We start from the raw sequence: 13,882 nt of genomic DNA, 5'->3' as shown, positions 1-13,882 counted from the left end.
AGACCATCTGAATCTCAACATAGACACTGCACTCTGAAACCTCACAGCTGTAGTGTGTGTGTGTGTGTACGTGTGTTGTGTGCTGTGTACGTGTGTGTGTGTGTGTGTACGTGTGGTGTGTGATGTGTGTGGTGTGTGTTGTACGTGTGTGTGTGTGTGTGTACGTGTGTGTGTGTGTGTGTGTGTGTGTGTGTGTGTGTGTGTGTGTGTGTTGTGTGTGTGTGTGTTACGTGTGTCAGCAGTTCCCTCAGTGAATCACCCTACATCCCTGGAGCGGAGGTACCTGGCCATCCTGAGTGGCCTCAATGCTGGATCTGATGAAGGTAACACACACAACACACACACACACACACACACACACACACACAACACACACACACACACACACACACACACACAACACACACACACACACACACACACACACCACACAAGGTATTGCCAGTATTAGTGCATTCTGGTCCTCAGGCTCAAACTAGATAGTCCTGCTAATAGAAGGTATTCTGGGTCCTCCAGGCTCAAACTAGACTAGTCCTGCTAATGGGAGGTATTCTGGGTCCAGAAGGCTCAAACTAGACTAGTCCTGCTAATGGGAGATATTCTGGGTCCAGAAGGCCTCAAACTAGACTAGTCCTGCTAATAGAAGGTATTCTGGATTCTGCAGGCTCAAACTATACTAGTTCTGCTAATGGGAGTATTCTGGGTCCAGCAGGCTCAAAGTAGACTAGTCTTGCTAATGGGAGGTATTCTGGGTCCAGCAGGCCTCAAACTAGACTAGTGTTGCTATGAGTAAAGCTGTGGGTCAGTCAGTACTCTGCTGTAGCTAGTGTATGTCTATGAGTAAAGCGCTGTGGGTCAGTCCAGTCCTCTGCTGTAGCTAGTGTATGTCTATGAGTAAAGCTGTGGGTCAGTCGTACTCTGCTGTTAGCTAGTGTATGTCTATGAGTAAAGCTGTGGGTCAGTCAGTACTCTGCTGTAGCTAGTGTATATCTATGACTAAAGCTGTGGTCAGTCAGTACTCTGCTGTTTAGCTAGTGTATATCTATGAGTAAAGCTGTGGGTCAGTCAGTACTCTGCTGTTAGCTAGTGTATGATCTATGAGTAAAGCTGTGGGTCAGTCAGTAATCTGCTGTTAGCTAGTGTATGTCTATGAGTAAAGCTGTGGGTCAGTCAGTACTCTGCTGTAGCTAGTGTATTCTATGAGTAAAGCTGTGGCAGTCCGTACTCTGCTGTTAGCCTTAGTGTGTATATTCTATGAGTAAAGCTGTGGGTCAGTCAGTACTCTGCTGTTAGCTAGGCCTCCAGTACATCACACTCTCCTCAGGAGATGAATGGTGTGATAAACCCTCCCACCCATCTCTCTGTCTCTGGATCGACATGGTGAAAAGCCACCACGGTCTTGTGGTTTTTATTATGGGCTGTTTCTATACAGCAAATGTAGAGATCTGCGTTAAGAATGCTGTAGCTCAGTTAGTAGAGCAAGGCGCTTTCAACGCCAGGGTTGTGGCTTCGATTCCCACTGAGGACCACTATGAAAATGTATGTACTCACTACTGTAAGTTGCTCTAGATAAGAGTGTCTGTTAAATTAATCAAATGTAAATGTGCTTCACTGTATTTACAAAACAATATATATGAACTTGAACTATAGTTTAATGATAATAAAATAAACTTTGGATTATATATACAGTACCAGTCTAAAGTTTGGACACACCTACTCATTCAAGGGTTTTTCTGCATTTCAAATCAAATCAAATCAAATTGTATTTGTCACATGTGCCGAATTCAACAGGTGTAGTAGACCTTACAGTGAAATGCTTACTTACCAGCCCTTAACAAACCATGCCGTTTAAAAAAAAATACCTAAAAACAAATAAAAAAATAAATAAAGTAACAAATAATTAAATAGCAGCAGTAAAATAACAATAGCGAGGCAATCTACAGGGGGTACCGGTACAGAGTCAATGTGCAGGGGCACCGGTTAGTCGAGGTAATGGAGGTAATATGTACATGTAGTTAAACAGTCTATGACTAGGGAGGCTGGAGTCTTTGAGAAATTTAGGGCCTTCCTCTGACTCCGCCTGGTATAGAGGTCCTGGATGGCAGGAAGCTTTGCCCCAGTGATGTGGACACCAAGGAACTTGAAGCTCTCAACTTGCTCCACTACAGTCCCGTCGATGAGAATCGGGGCGTGAGCGGTCCTCTTTTTCCTGTAGTCCACAATCATCTCCTTGGTCTTGATCAAGTTCAGGGAGAGGTTGTTGTTCTGGCACCACACGGACAGGTCTCTGACCTCCCTACAGGCTGTCTCGTTGTTGTCGGTGATCAGGCCTACCACTGTTGTGTACTCAGCAAACTTAATGATGGTGTTGGAGTCGTGCCTGGCCGTGCAGTCATGAGTGAACAGGGAGTACAGGAAGGGACCGAGCACGCACCACTGAGGGGCCCCCGTGTTGAGGATCAACGTAGCGGATGTGTTGCTACCTACCCTTACCACCTGGGGGGGGGCCCGTCAGGAAGTCCAGGATCCAGTTGCAGAGGGAGGTGTTTAGTYCCAGGGCCCTTAGCTWATTGATGAGCTTCGTGGGCACTATGGTGTTGAACACTGAGCTGTAGTCAATGACTAGCATTCTCACATAGGTGTTCCTTTTGTCCAGGTGTGAAAGGGCAGTGTGGAGTGTAATAGAGATTGCATCATCTGTGGATCTGTTGGTGCGGTATGCAAATTGGAGTGGGTCTAGGGTTTCTGAGATAATGGTGTTGATGTGAGCCATGATCATCCTTTCAAAGCACTTCATGGCTACAGACAGGTTACCTTAGTGTTCTTGGACACAGGGTCTATGGTGGTCTGCTTAAAACAAGTTGGTATTACAGACTCGGACAGGGAGAGGTTGAAATGTCAGTGTAGATACTTGCCAGTTTGTCAGCGCATGCTAGTAGTACCCGTCCTGGTAATCCATCTGGCCCTGCGGCCTTGTGAATGTTGACCTGTTTAAAGGTCTTACTCATCGACTGCGGAGAGCATGATCACACAGTCTTCCGGGAACAGCTGGTCTCTCAACCAGCTTCATGAGGTAGTCACCTGGAATGCTGTCCCAATAGTCTTGAAAGARTTCCCACATATGCTGAGCTGCTTTTCCTTCATTCTGCGGTCCAACTCATCCCAAACCATCTCAATTGGATTGAGGTTTGGTGATTGTGGAGTCCAGGTCATCTGATGCAGCACTCCATCACTCTCCTTCTTGGTCAAATAGCCCTTACACAGCCTGGGATGGCGTATTGCTGCAGAATTATGTGGTAGCCATGCTGATTAAGTGTGCCTTGAATTCTAAATAAATCAATGCCAGTGTCACCAGCAAAGCACCATCACACCTCCTCCTCCATGCTTCACAGTGGGAACCACACATGCTGAGATCATCTGTTCACCTACTCTGCTTCTCACAAAGACACAGCAGTTAGAACCAAAAATCTCAAATTTGGACTCATCAGACCAAAGGACAGATTTACACCATTGCTCATGTTTCTTGGCCCAAGCAAGTCTCTTATTATTATTGGTGTCCTTTAGAAGTGGTCTCTGATCAGTTGATGTTGAATGATGTCTGTTACTTGAACTCTGTGAAGCATTTATTTGGGCTGCAATCTGAGTGCAGTTAATTGCCGATTTCTGAGGCTTGTCACTCTAATGAACTTCCTCTGCAGCAGAGGTAACTCTGGTCTCCTTCCTGTGGCGGTCCTCATGAGAGCCAGTTTCATCATAGCGCTTGATTGTTTTTGCGACTGCACTTGAAGAAACTTTTTAAAAGTTCTTGAAATTTTCTAGATTGACCGACCTTGATGTCTTAAAGTAATGATGACTGTCGTTTCTCTTTGCTTATTTGAGCCGTTCTTGCATAATATGAACTTGATATTTTACGAAATAGGTCTATCTTCTGATACCACCCCTACCTTCTCACAACACACAACTGATTGGCTCAAACGCATTAAGAAGGGAAAAAATTCCACAAATTAACTTTTAACAAGCACACCTGTTAATTTAAAGAATTCCAGGTGACCACCTCATGAAGCTGGTTGAGAGAATGCCAAGAGTGAGCAAAACTGATTTGTGTAACTACATGATTCCATATGTGTTGTTTCATAGTTTGATGTCTTCACTATTATTCTACAATGTAGAAAATAGTAAAAATACAGAAAAAACCCTGAATGAGTAGGGTGGTCCAAACTTTTGACTTGTAACATATACCTATTATATATATATGGATAGAGTTTAGTGATTGACCTGTTTTATTGTCAAACTGTAATAAAGAAGTGTGTCCTAAAACCCCTGTGTCTGTCTCCTCCTCTCTCTAGAACCTGTTGTTGCTGGTCCCTTCTGACCGCTACCTGACAGAACAGAGTCTGAACACCCAGCCTTCCAGCCCCTCCGCTCCTGGAGCAGCCCGCCCAGCCCACCCTCCCCTAACCCCCACGCTCCTCAAGAGGAAGCCCACAGCCACATGGAGAACACCGTGCCCACCAGGTCAGCACTGTAGGAGGTTGTTGGTGTTGTTGTTGTTGTTTTTTGTCAGAACCCGTGGCCACCAGGTCAGCACTGTAGAGGATTGTTGGTGTGATGTTGATGTTTTTGTTGTTGTCAAACCCGGGCCACCAGGTCAGCACTGTAGGGGTTGTTGGGTTGATGTTGATGTTGTTGTTGTTGTTGTCAGAACCCCGTGGCCACCAGGTCAGCACTGTAGGAGGTTGTTGGTGTTGATGTTGATGTTGTTGTGTTGTTGTTGTCAGAACCCCGTGGCCACCAGGTCAGCACTGTAGGAGTGTTGGGTTGTGTGTTGTTGTTGTTGTTTTGTGTGTCAGAACCCCGTGCCACCAGGTCAGCACTGTAGGAGGTGTTGGTGTTTGTTGTTGTTGTTGTTGTTGTCAGAACCCCGTGGCCACCAGGTCAGCACTGTAGGAGGTTGTTGTGTTGTTGTTGTTGTGTGTTGTTCAGAACCCCGTGGCCACCAGATCAGCACGTAGGGGTTGTTGGTGTGTTGTTGTTGTTGTTGTTGTCAGAACCCCGTGCCACCAGATCAGCACTGTAGGAGGTTGTTGTTTGTTGTTGTTGTTGTTGTTGTCAGAACCCCGTGGCCACCAGATCAGCACTGTAGGGGGTTGTGTGGTGTTGTTGTTGTTGTTTTTGTTGTCAGAACCCCGTGCCCACCAGGTCAGCACTGTAGGGGGTTGTTGGTGTTGTTTGTTGTTGTTGTTGTTGTCAGAACCCGTGGCCACCAGGTCAGCACTGTAGGGGTTGTTGGTGTTGATGTTGGGTTATTTGTTGATGTTGTTGTGTTGTTGTCAGAACCCGTGGCCACCAGTCAGCACTGTAGGAGGTTGTTGGTGTTGTTGTTGTTTGATGTTGTTGTTGTTGTCAGAACCCCGTGGCCACCAGGTCAGCACTGTAGGAGGTTGTTGGTGTGTTGTTGTTGTGTTGTTGTTGTCAGAACCCCGTGGCCACCAGGTCAGCACTGTAGGAGTTGTGGTGTTGTGTTGATGTTGTTGTTGTTGTCAGAACCCCGTGGCCACCAGGTCAGCACTGTAGGAGGTGTTGGTTTGTTGATGTGTTGATGTTGTTGTTGTTGTCAGAACCCCGTGGCCACCAGGTCAGCACTGTAGGAGGTGTTGTTGATGTTGATGTTGTATGTTGTTGTTCAACCCCGTGGCCACCAGGTCAGCACTGTAGGAGGTTGTTTGTGTTGATGTTGATGTTGTTTTGTCAACCCCGTGGCCACCAGGTCAGCACTGATAGGAGGTTGTTGGTGTTGATGTTGTTTGTTGTCAGAAACCCGTGGCCACCAGTCAGCACTGTGGAGGTTGTTGGTTGTTGATTGATTGTTGTTGTTGTCAGAACCCCGTGGCCACCAGGTCAGCACTGTAGGAGGTTGTTGGTGTTGATGTTGATGTTGTTGTTGTTGTCAGAACCCCGTGGCCACCAGGTCAGCACTGTAGGAGGTTGTTGGTGTTGATGTGTTGCATGTTGTTGTTTGTTGTCAGACACCCCGTGGCCACCAGGTCAGCACTGTAGGAGGTTGTTGTGTTGATGTTGATGTTGTTTTGTTGTCAGAACCCCGTGCCCACCAGGTCAGCACTGCACTGATACTAACAACGTGGTCTGGTTAGGTTGCTGGATACTGCATGTGTCTGGTTAGGTTCTGGATAACTTGTGTGCATAGGGGTCTGGTTAGGTTCTGGATACTGAATGTGGTCTGTATAGGTTGATGGACACTGCATGGTTTCACATCTGGCTATGTTGTTCTAGCACAGATAAAATAAGCTACTTAGATCTATAGATTACCTATACCTGTACCTTACCTCTCAATCTCAATATCTTTCGATCTTAATACCTCCCTCCATCCTTCTCTCTCTCTCTCTCCCTCCCTCCCCTCCACCAAACAGAAGCCACGGCAGTAAGAGCTCGGGTCACCGTCACTCTAACAGTAAGGAATGTTCCAGCCTACCTCGCCATGGCGACCTTCACCTAGGCAACGACAGCTTCCTGAACGGCAACAAGCCTGTGTCGTCCAGCCTGAGCCCCACCCTCCACCCCAAGGCTTACATGACCCAGACCCTCAACCGCTCCATCACCTGTAGTAAGGACTTGGTCAACAACAACATGCCACACCTGCTCAGCCCCAAGGACACCAAGGTAAACAACGTCAGGAMCTCTACTTTCATTGACTTATTCAGCTCCTTATGGACCAAACTACACTTGTTTACATACATTGTATTCATTTAGTTTGTTTCTCCAACTGTCTATGTCTTGACCTGTGTTTATTCTTGGCATGTATTTTCATATAAATGCACAAGGCTGAAAACAACATTTTCCCGTGGTTGGGGACAATAAAGTCATTATCTTGTCTTATTTTATCTTCTCTTGTCTTCTCTTTATTTTAAAGGGCACGACACAGTTTGACTTCAACCTGGTTGGTGTTGGGCCCCCAGGGGCCAAGGCACCTGACCAGCAGGGCCCTGGAGCCATGTACGTGAAGTCCACCTCCCGCTCTCAGCTGCAGCAACAGCAAGGTCCGGGGTCACCCTACTGAAACATTCACATAAGATTAATACATACCACTTCCTTAATACTTCAAATGAAAAATGCTCTAGACTAGAATCCTGTCCAGGGGGTATACTTGAACATAAAGCTGCCTTATGGCCCTATGGGCCGTTCTGTCTCAGGCAAGACTACTTATAAATGCATTGCCAGCCCATTTTTTACATTTGAACATTTCCAGTAGGGCAGGGACGACACTCTTCCTTTCTGGAGGGCAAGACCAATACCATGGAGAAACAACATGGCCGCCATGGTGGACACAACATAGACTCCACCCACAGCTCCTCCAAGAGTTCCAGCTCCTACCTGAGCCTGTCCAAGAGCCACAGCGCCCTGAGCAACAATGCCAAGTCTGTGGGTGGTAACCTTGGAGATGGGGTGAGGGGCGTGCACCCCGATGACCCTACGGCAACCCCTGGAATCTCCGCCCGCTTCTTCTCCCTGGCCAGGTAAATAGAGAGAGAGAGCTGTCAGGAAATTGTTAACTAGAGAGAGAGCTGACAGGAAATGGTTAAACTAGACAGAGAGAGCTGTCAGGAAATGGTTAACCTAGAGAGAGAGAGAGAGAGAGCGTGTCAGGAAATGGTTAACCTAGAGAGAGAGCTGACAGGAAATGGTTAACCTAGACAGAGAGAGCTGTCAGGGAATGGTTAACCTAGAGAGAGAGAGCTGTAAGGGTATGGTTAACCTAGAGAGAGAGCTGTTAGGGAATGGTTAACCTAGAGAGAGAGAGCTGTCACGGAACGGTTAACCTAGAGAGAGAGAGAGGTGTCAGGGACGGTTAACCTAGAAGGAGAGAAGAGAGCTGTCAGGGGCTGGTTAACCTAGAGAGAGAGAGAGCTGTCAGGGAAATGGTTAACCTAGAGAAAGAGAGAGCTGTCAGGGACTGTTAACCTAGAAGAGAGAGAGCGCTGTCAGGGAATGGTTAACCTAGAAAAGAGAGAGCTGTCAGGGGACGGTTAACCTAGAGAGAGAGTGAGAGCTGTCAGGGACGGTTAACCTAGAGAAGAGAGAGCTGTCAGGGGCTGGTTAACTAGAGAGAAAGCTGTCAGGGAATGGTTAACCTAGAGAGAAGAGGCTGTCAGGGACGGTTAACCTAGAGAGAGAGAGCTCTAGGGAACGGTTAACCTAGAGAGAGAGCTGTCAGGGAACGGTTAACCTAGAGAGAGAGAGAGGTGTCAGGGAACGGTTAACCTAGAGAGAGAGAGAGCTGTCAGGGAATGGTTAACCTAGAGAGAGAGAGCTGTCAGGGGAATGGTTAACTAGAGAGGAGACTCCTGGAAGGTTACAGAGAGAGGACTGTCAGGGAGGTTAACCTAGAGAAGAGAGAGCTGTCAGGGCTGGTTACCAAGAGTCTAGACGTACCGAGAGAGGACGCAGGGAGTAACTGAGAGAGAGCTGTCAGGGAATGGTTACCTTCAGAGACCGAGAGAGAGATGAGCGTAGATGTACAGGGACGTGTGGTTAACCTACGAGAGACTGTAGACTAGGGAACTGTAGTTACTGAACGAATGTTGAAATCTTTGTCTCCAAATTGAAGGGATGCTAGCTTTTGATTTTGTGTAGTCTTGGTGATGGTGTGTATTTGGAAATGTGTAGGTCCCCCTGAAGGCAGAATCTGAAATTGGTATTCTCGTTGAGAATTCGTTTTATTTAGGTCTGATGGTAGTAAAATATGTGTGTTGTTTGTACTCATAGGTGAGGTCAGTCTATATGTTAATTTCAGCTGCCTGGACCTGAACCTCAACGCCCCCTGGAAAGTTCCCCAGGTCCGCCACAGCGAACGCCACACTCTCTGGCCACGCCCCCCTGGAAGTCCCCCAGGTCCCCCCGCCACAGCGAAACGGCACTCTTCTGGCCACGCCCCCCTGGAAGTCCCCAGGCCCCCCCGCCACGCGAACGCCACACTCTGGCCGTCCGCCCCACTGGAAGTCCCCAGGCCCCGCACAGCGAACGCCACACTTCTGGCCAAACGCCGTCCACTGGTTGAAGTCCCAGGCCCCGCACAGCGAAGGCCAACACTTCTGGCCTCACATCCAGCCACACCGGCCACTCCTCCGGCCACAGCCCCTCGTCCCGCGGCAACAACCCCCGCCTGGAGAGCTCCACCCTGGACTCATCCTGCCGACGCGCCTCCTCTTCCAGACACAAAGCTCCAGAGGAGGCCTTGGCCCCGGGCCCGGAGCTTCTTGACCCAGGTGGAGAAGGGGATGGTGGGGGGAACCACGGAGCTCACACCCTGGCCTCCCCCCATGAGTCCTACCCCTACGGCCTGGGCTACACCAGTCCCTTCTCTTCCCAGCARMGGCCTCACCGCCACTCCATGTACGTGAGGAGGAGTGAGCGCCACAGGTCCCACGTAGGTGGGGGTGGAGGGGGTAGTGAGGGGGGCTTAATGGTGGGCCAGGGGTTGCCCACCAGGGCTAGCAGTCTGCAGATGCTCTCCCCCCAGCTTCAGCACCGCACCCTCACCAGACACTCCGTAGGACACTCTGTTGGATCGTCCAGAGAGGACTGCACTGAAGACACGACCAGGGTCAGTGTCAATAATTGACTGACAGCAGTGTGTGTATGTGTGTGTGYGTGTATGTGCATATGTGTGTCTGTGTATCTCTCTTTGAGGCAGAATCGTAGCTACAGTATCTGGCCTAACTCTCATTATTGCTGTCTCTCTCCTGATCTCTCTCTCTCACACACACACACTCCTACTTCGTACTGTCTGCCTCACATGCTATATCTGTCTATCTGTCGGTCTATCTGTCGGTCTGTCTGTCTGTCTGTCTGTGTCTGTCTGTCTGTCTGTCTGTCTGTCTGTCTGTCTGTCTGTCTGTCTGTCTGTCTGTCTGTCCATCTGGTCTACAGAGTGAGCCGTCTTCTAAAGAGGTGGTGACCTCTCACCCCCGACCCCAGATTAAAGACTCCACGCGAGACAACCCGGCCTCCTTTCACTCACAACGCCCTGCTAAGAACGAGGTCCATAGCTTTTTCTGTTGTTCATCACAGGCTGATTTCACCACTTACTGTCTGGTATCTGACTGCTTCTAGCACTGTTTTATCAGCAGTATGTCTCTCACTGAGCAGTATGTCTCTCACTGAGCTGCTAAACGTGGCGGCACGGACCTGAATGGGTTTAATGGCAATTATAAACTGGGTGGTTCCAGCCCTGAATGCTGATTGGCTGACAGCCGTGGTATATCAGACCGTATACCACGGGTATGACAAAACATTAATTTTTACTGCTCTAATTACATTGGTAACCAGTGTATAATAGCAATAAGGCACCTCGGGGGTTTGTGGTATATGGCCACTATACCACGGCTAACGGCTGTGTCCAGGCACTCTGCGTGGTGTTGTGCGTAAGAGCATGAGCAACCCTTAGCTGTGGTATTTGGCATATACCACACCTCCTCGGGCCTTATTGCTTAGATATACTATGATAAGGATGTAGGAGTGAGATATCATCTTTGGGAAAATGACGAGGGAAGACAGGGTGTGAAACACTATGATAAGGATGTAGGAGTGAGATATCAGGGTGTGAAACACTATGATATGGATGTAGGAGTGAGATACCAGGGTGTGAAACACTATGATAAGGATGTAGGAGTGAGATATCAGGGTGTGAAACACTATGATAAGATGTAGGAGTGAGATATCAGGGTGTGAAACACTATGATAAGGATGTAGGAGTGAGATATCAGGGTGTGAAACACTATGATAAGGATGTAGGAGTGAGATACCAGGGTGTGAAACACTATGATAAGGAATGTAGGAGTGAGATATCAGGGTGTGAAACACTATGATAAGGATGTAGGAGTGAGATATCAGGGTGTGAAACACTATGATAAGGATGTAGGAGTGAGAATATCAGGGTGTGAAACACTATGATAAGGATGTAGGAGTGAGATATCAGGGTGTGAAACACTATGATAAGGATGTAGGAGTGAGAATATCAGGGTGTGAAACACTATGATAAGGATGTAGGAGTGAGATATCAGAGTGTGAAACACTATGATAAGGATGTAGGGGTGAGATATCAGAGTGTGAAACACTATGATAAGGATGTAGGAGTGAGATATCAGAGTGTGAAACACTATGCTAAGGATGTAGGAGTGAGATATCAGAGTGTGAAACACTATGATAAGGATGTAGGAGTGAGATATCAGAGTGTGAAACACTATGATAAGGATGTAGGAGTGAGATATAAGAGTGTGAAACACTATGATAAGGATGTAGGAGTGAGATACCAGGGTGTCAAAGGAGCTCATGTTACATCTTGCTATAGCATTAAGATAATGGGATCAATAAGCGTGACTCAACATAGTCTTTCTCTGTGTTCTGTTCAACTCTGCTTTGTTTGTGATGTCTTGTAGGTACCAGTGGGGATGTACCATGGCCCCACCCCGAGGACCCAGTCTCCTCCAAGGAGAACCGCAATGATCTTCAGTGACTCCATGCCCAGACGGGTAGGAAGCTTCTACAGAGGGTACGTGCACTATAGAGAGAGATAGAGAGAGAGAGAGAACAAGAGAGAGTGAGATCAAGAGAGAGAAACATAGTTACCAAGAGAGAGAGCTAGAGAGATGTGAGAGAGAGATGTAGAGAGAGAGAGAGAGAGAGAGAGAGAGAGAGAGAGAGAGAGGAGAGAGAGAGAGAGGTAGAGACAGAAGTGCATTTCCTACTACACTGTGACAAATACTCAGACCTAAGAGCATATTTCTTTCCCAAATTATAATTCAATACAAAGAATTTGAAACTATAAAAGATGAAAGAAAAATTCAAATATTTGTTGGTGAAAAGCCAAAATGTGCAGTTTTGGCAGCCAAATATGTGTCCTCCTGCACAGCCTGAGGGACGCCAGTGAAAAATGCAAAGTAACGTTGATAATATTTCCCATTTAGCTTAGTTTTGTTTTGTCTTTCGTACACAGTTCATGTGGTCTTCTCAGTCATGTTGACACTGGTTACTAACTGTTGCTTTAATGTATTGTGTTGTTAATATTGTTGTTGTAGCTGTTATTAATGGTAATCCCATGTCCACTACTACTATTATTATTACTGTTAGTCCCACCATTTATTTATATATAAATATATATATATTTTGTGGTATATATATACATATATATTTTATTTAATTTTTCGATATGTATACTTGACAATGTAAGTAATAATAACTTGCCATGTCAATAAAGTCAATTGAATTGAATTGAATTGAATTGAGAGAAGGATGGGGACTGTCTCTTCCCTTCTCTGAAAGTTTCTTCTTCTCTTGTGTGTTGTGTTGCAGTGCCGTCTCCCAGGCCAGACAACTCCTCGTCTTCCATGATGTTGGGGCTCAGAGGGAGAGCAGAGGACCGCCGGTGCCAGTGGACCAGGTGTCATGAACAACCACTCCAAACGCCAGACTGCTTTGACTGGTGAGCTGTCAATCACTGGATATGATTCAACAATGAATGAACGAACGAACGAACGAATGAGATTGACTCCTGTTGAGCGTGGGATGAGCAATCTCCCTGAGGTATGTCTAGGCTTTAGCTCAGCGAGCTAACAAATCTTGTGTCCCGGCAACTTCAGGAGTACTGCAGAGGCAATGGTGATGAACCACCAGAGCCCGGCCAAGAGAAGGAGAAACAGGGCTTCTTAGATCGATGAAGAAGAAGAAGAAGAAACCGACCAATACCGTGAGGTTCCCCTCTCAGTCACACATAGACATGGCATCTGATTAACGCACAGGTTTACAGCTTTACATGTTGGATTGAATTACAACATTACATACATACATTCATATATTTATATACTCCTATCGTTACTGTCTAGCATCATTTCAGTTATAATGAGTAAACTCCTGAGTAAAGGAGAGAGAGAGAGAGCGGGAAGGAGAGGGAGGGAGAGAGAGAGGGAGGGAGAGAGAGCGGGAGAGAGAGAGAGAGGGAGGGAGGGAGAGAGAGAGAGAGGGGAGAGAGAGAGAGGGGGAGAGAGAGAGAAAGAGAGAGAGGGAGGGAGAGAGAGAGAGTGGAGAGAACAGAGCGGAGAGAGGGAGAGAAGAAGAGAGAAGAGAGGGAGAGAGAGAGAGGAGGGAGGGAGGGAGAGAGAGAAGGAGAGAGAGAGAGAGCGACGGAGAGAGGAGAGAGAGAGGCACGAGAGAGTGAGAAGGAGAGAGAGAGGCGCGACGGAGAGAGAGAGAGAGAGAGAGAGAGAGAGAGAGAGAGAGAGAGAGAGAGAGAGAGAGAGAGAAAGGGAGGGAGATTGTAGCTACCTAGGGTTTCTGTTATTGCTGCTGCTTTTCCATCTTCATAAACATTAAACCATGTGTGTATATGTGTGGGGTATTCAGAGACCAACACAGGTGTGGTCTGTTTCCCGGTGTGTTGTCCGTTACTGGAGCGCTGTGTGTCCTGTATACAGACAGACAGAGTCGACGATGGAAGGATCCCAGCATCAAGAAGGGCCTTTTCCCTCTGTTTAACTCAAAGAATAGACTTAAAGCATAACTCCTCTCAGAAAGCTCTTCCTGTAGTGCCCTCGCCCATGCTGCAGCATCAGTCTACCGCACCTACTCCTACTCCCAGTAAACTATAACCCTCTATCCTGACGCATGCTATTTTACCATATGTGACAAGCTAGGAAGCAGAGGAAACACTGACCAAAAACGATGGTTCTAGTTCCTACCTCTGTCCACAGACATGCAGTGACAGCACTCTATGTGTCAACTACTGTGGAGTCATTCATTCATCTGTTATTGTTGACATGAACATCGACGGACATTCTTAGTTCATACCACACACCCAGTTCCAGATACTGTG

The 13,882-nt window shown here is 47.3% G+C and overlaps 1 pseudogene; it reads left to right on the top strand.

Annotated features, from left to right (window-relative positions):
* The first annotated feature begins 242 nt into the window (after positions 1-242).
* LOC112073859 (cyclin-dependent kinase-like 5) lies at positions 243-13,854 on the top strand (annotated as a pseudogene).
* Positions 13,855-13,882: the final 28 nt, after the last annotated feature.

Source organism: Salvelinus sp. IW2-2015, unplaced genomic scaffold (assembly GCF_002910315.2).
Source record: "Salvelinus sp. IW2-2015 unplaced genomic scaffold, ASM291031v2 Un_scaffold2395, whole genome shotgun sequence".
NCBI lineage: Eukaryota > Metazoa > Chordata > Actinopteri > Salmoniformes > Salmonidae > Salvelinus > Salvelinus sp. IW2-2015.
The sequence above is the reverse complement of the archived record's forward strand: the minus strand, read 5'-3'. Positions and strand labels throughout refer to the sequence as shown.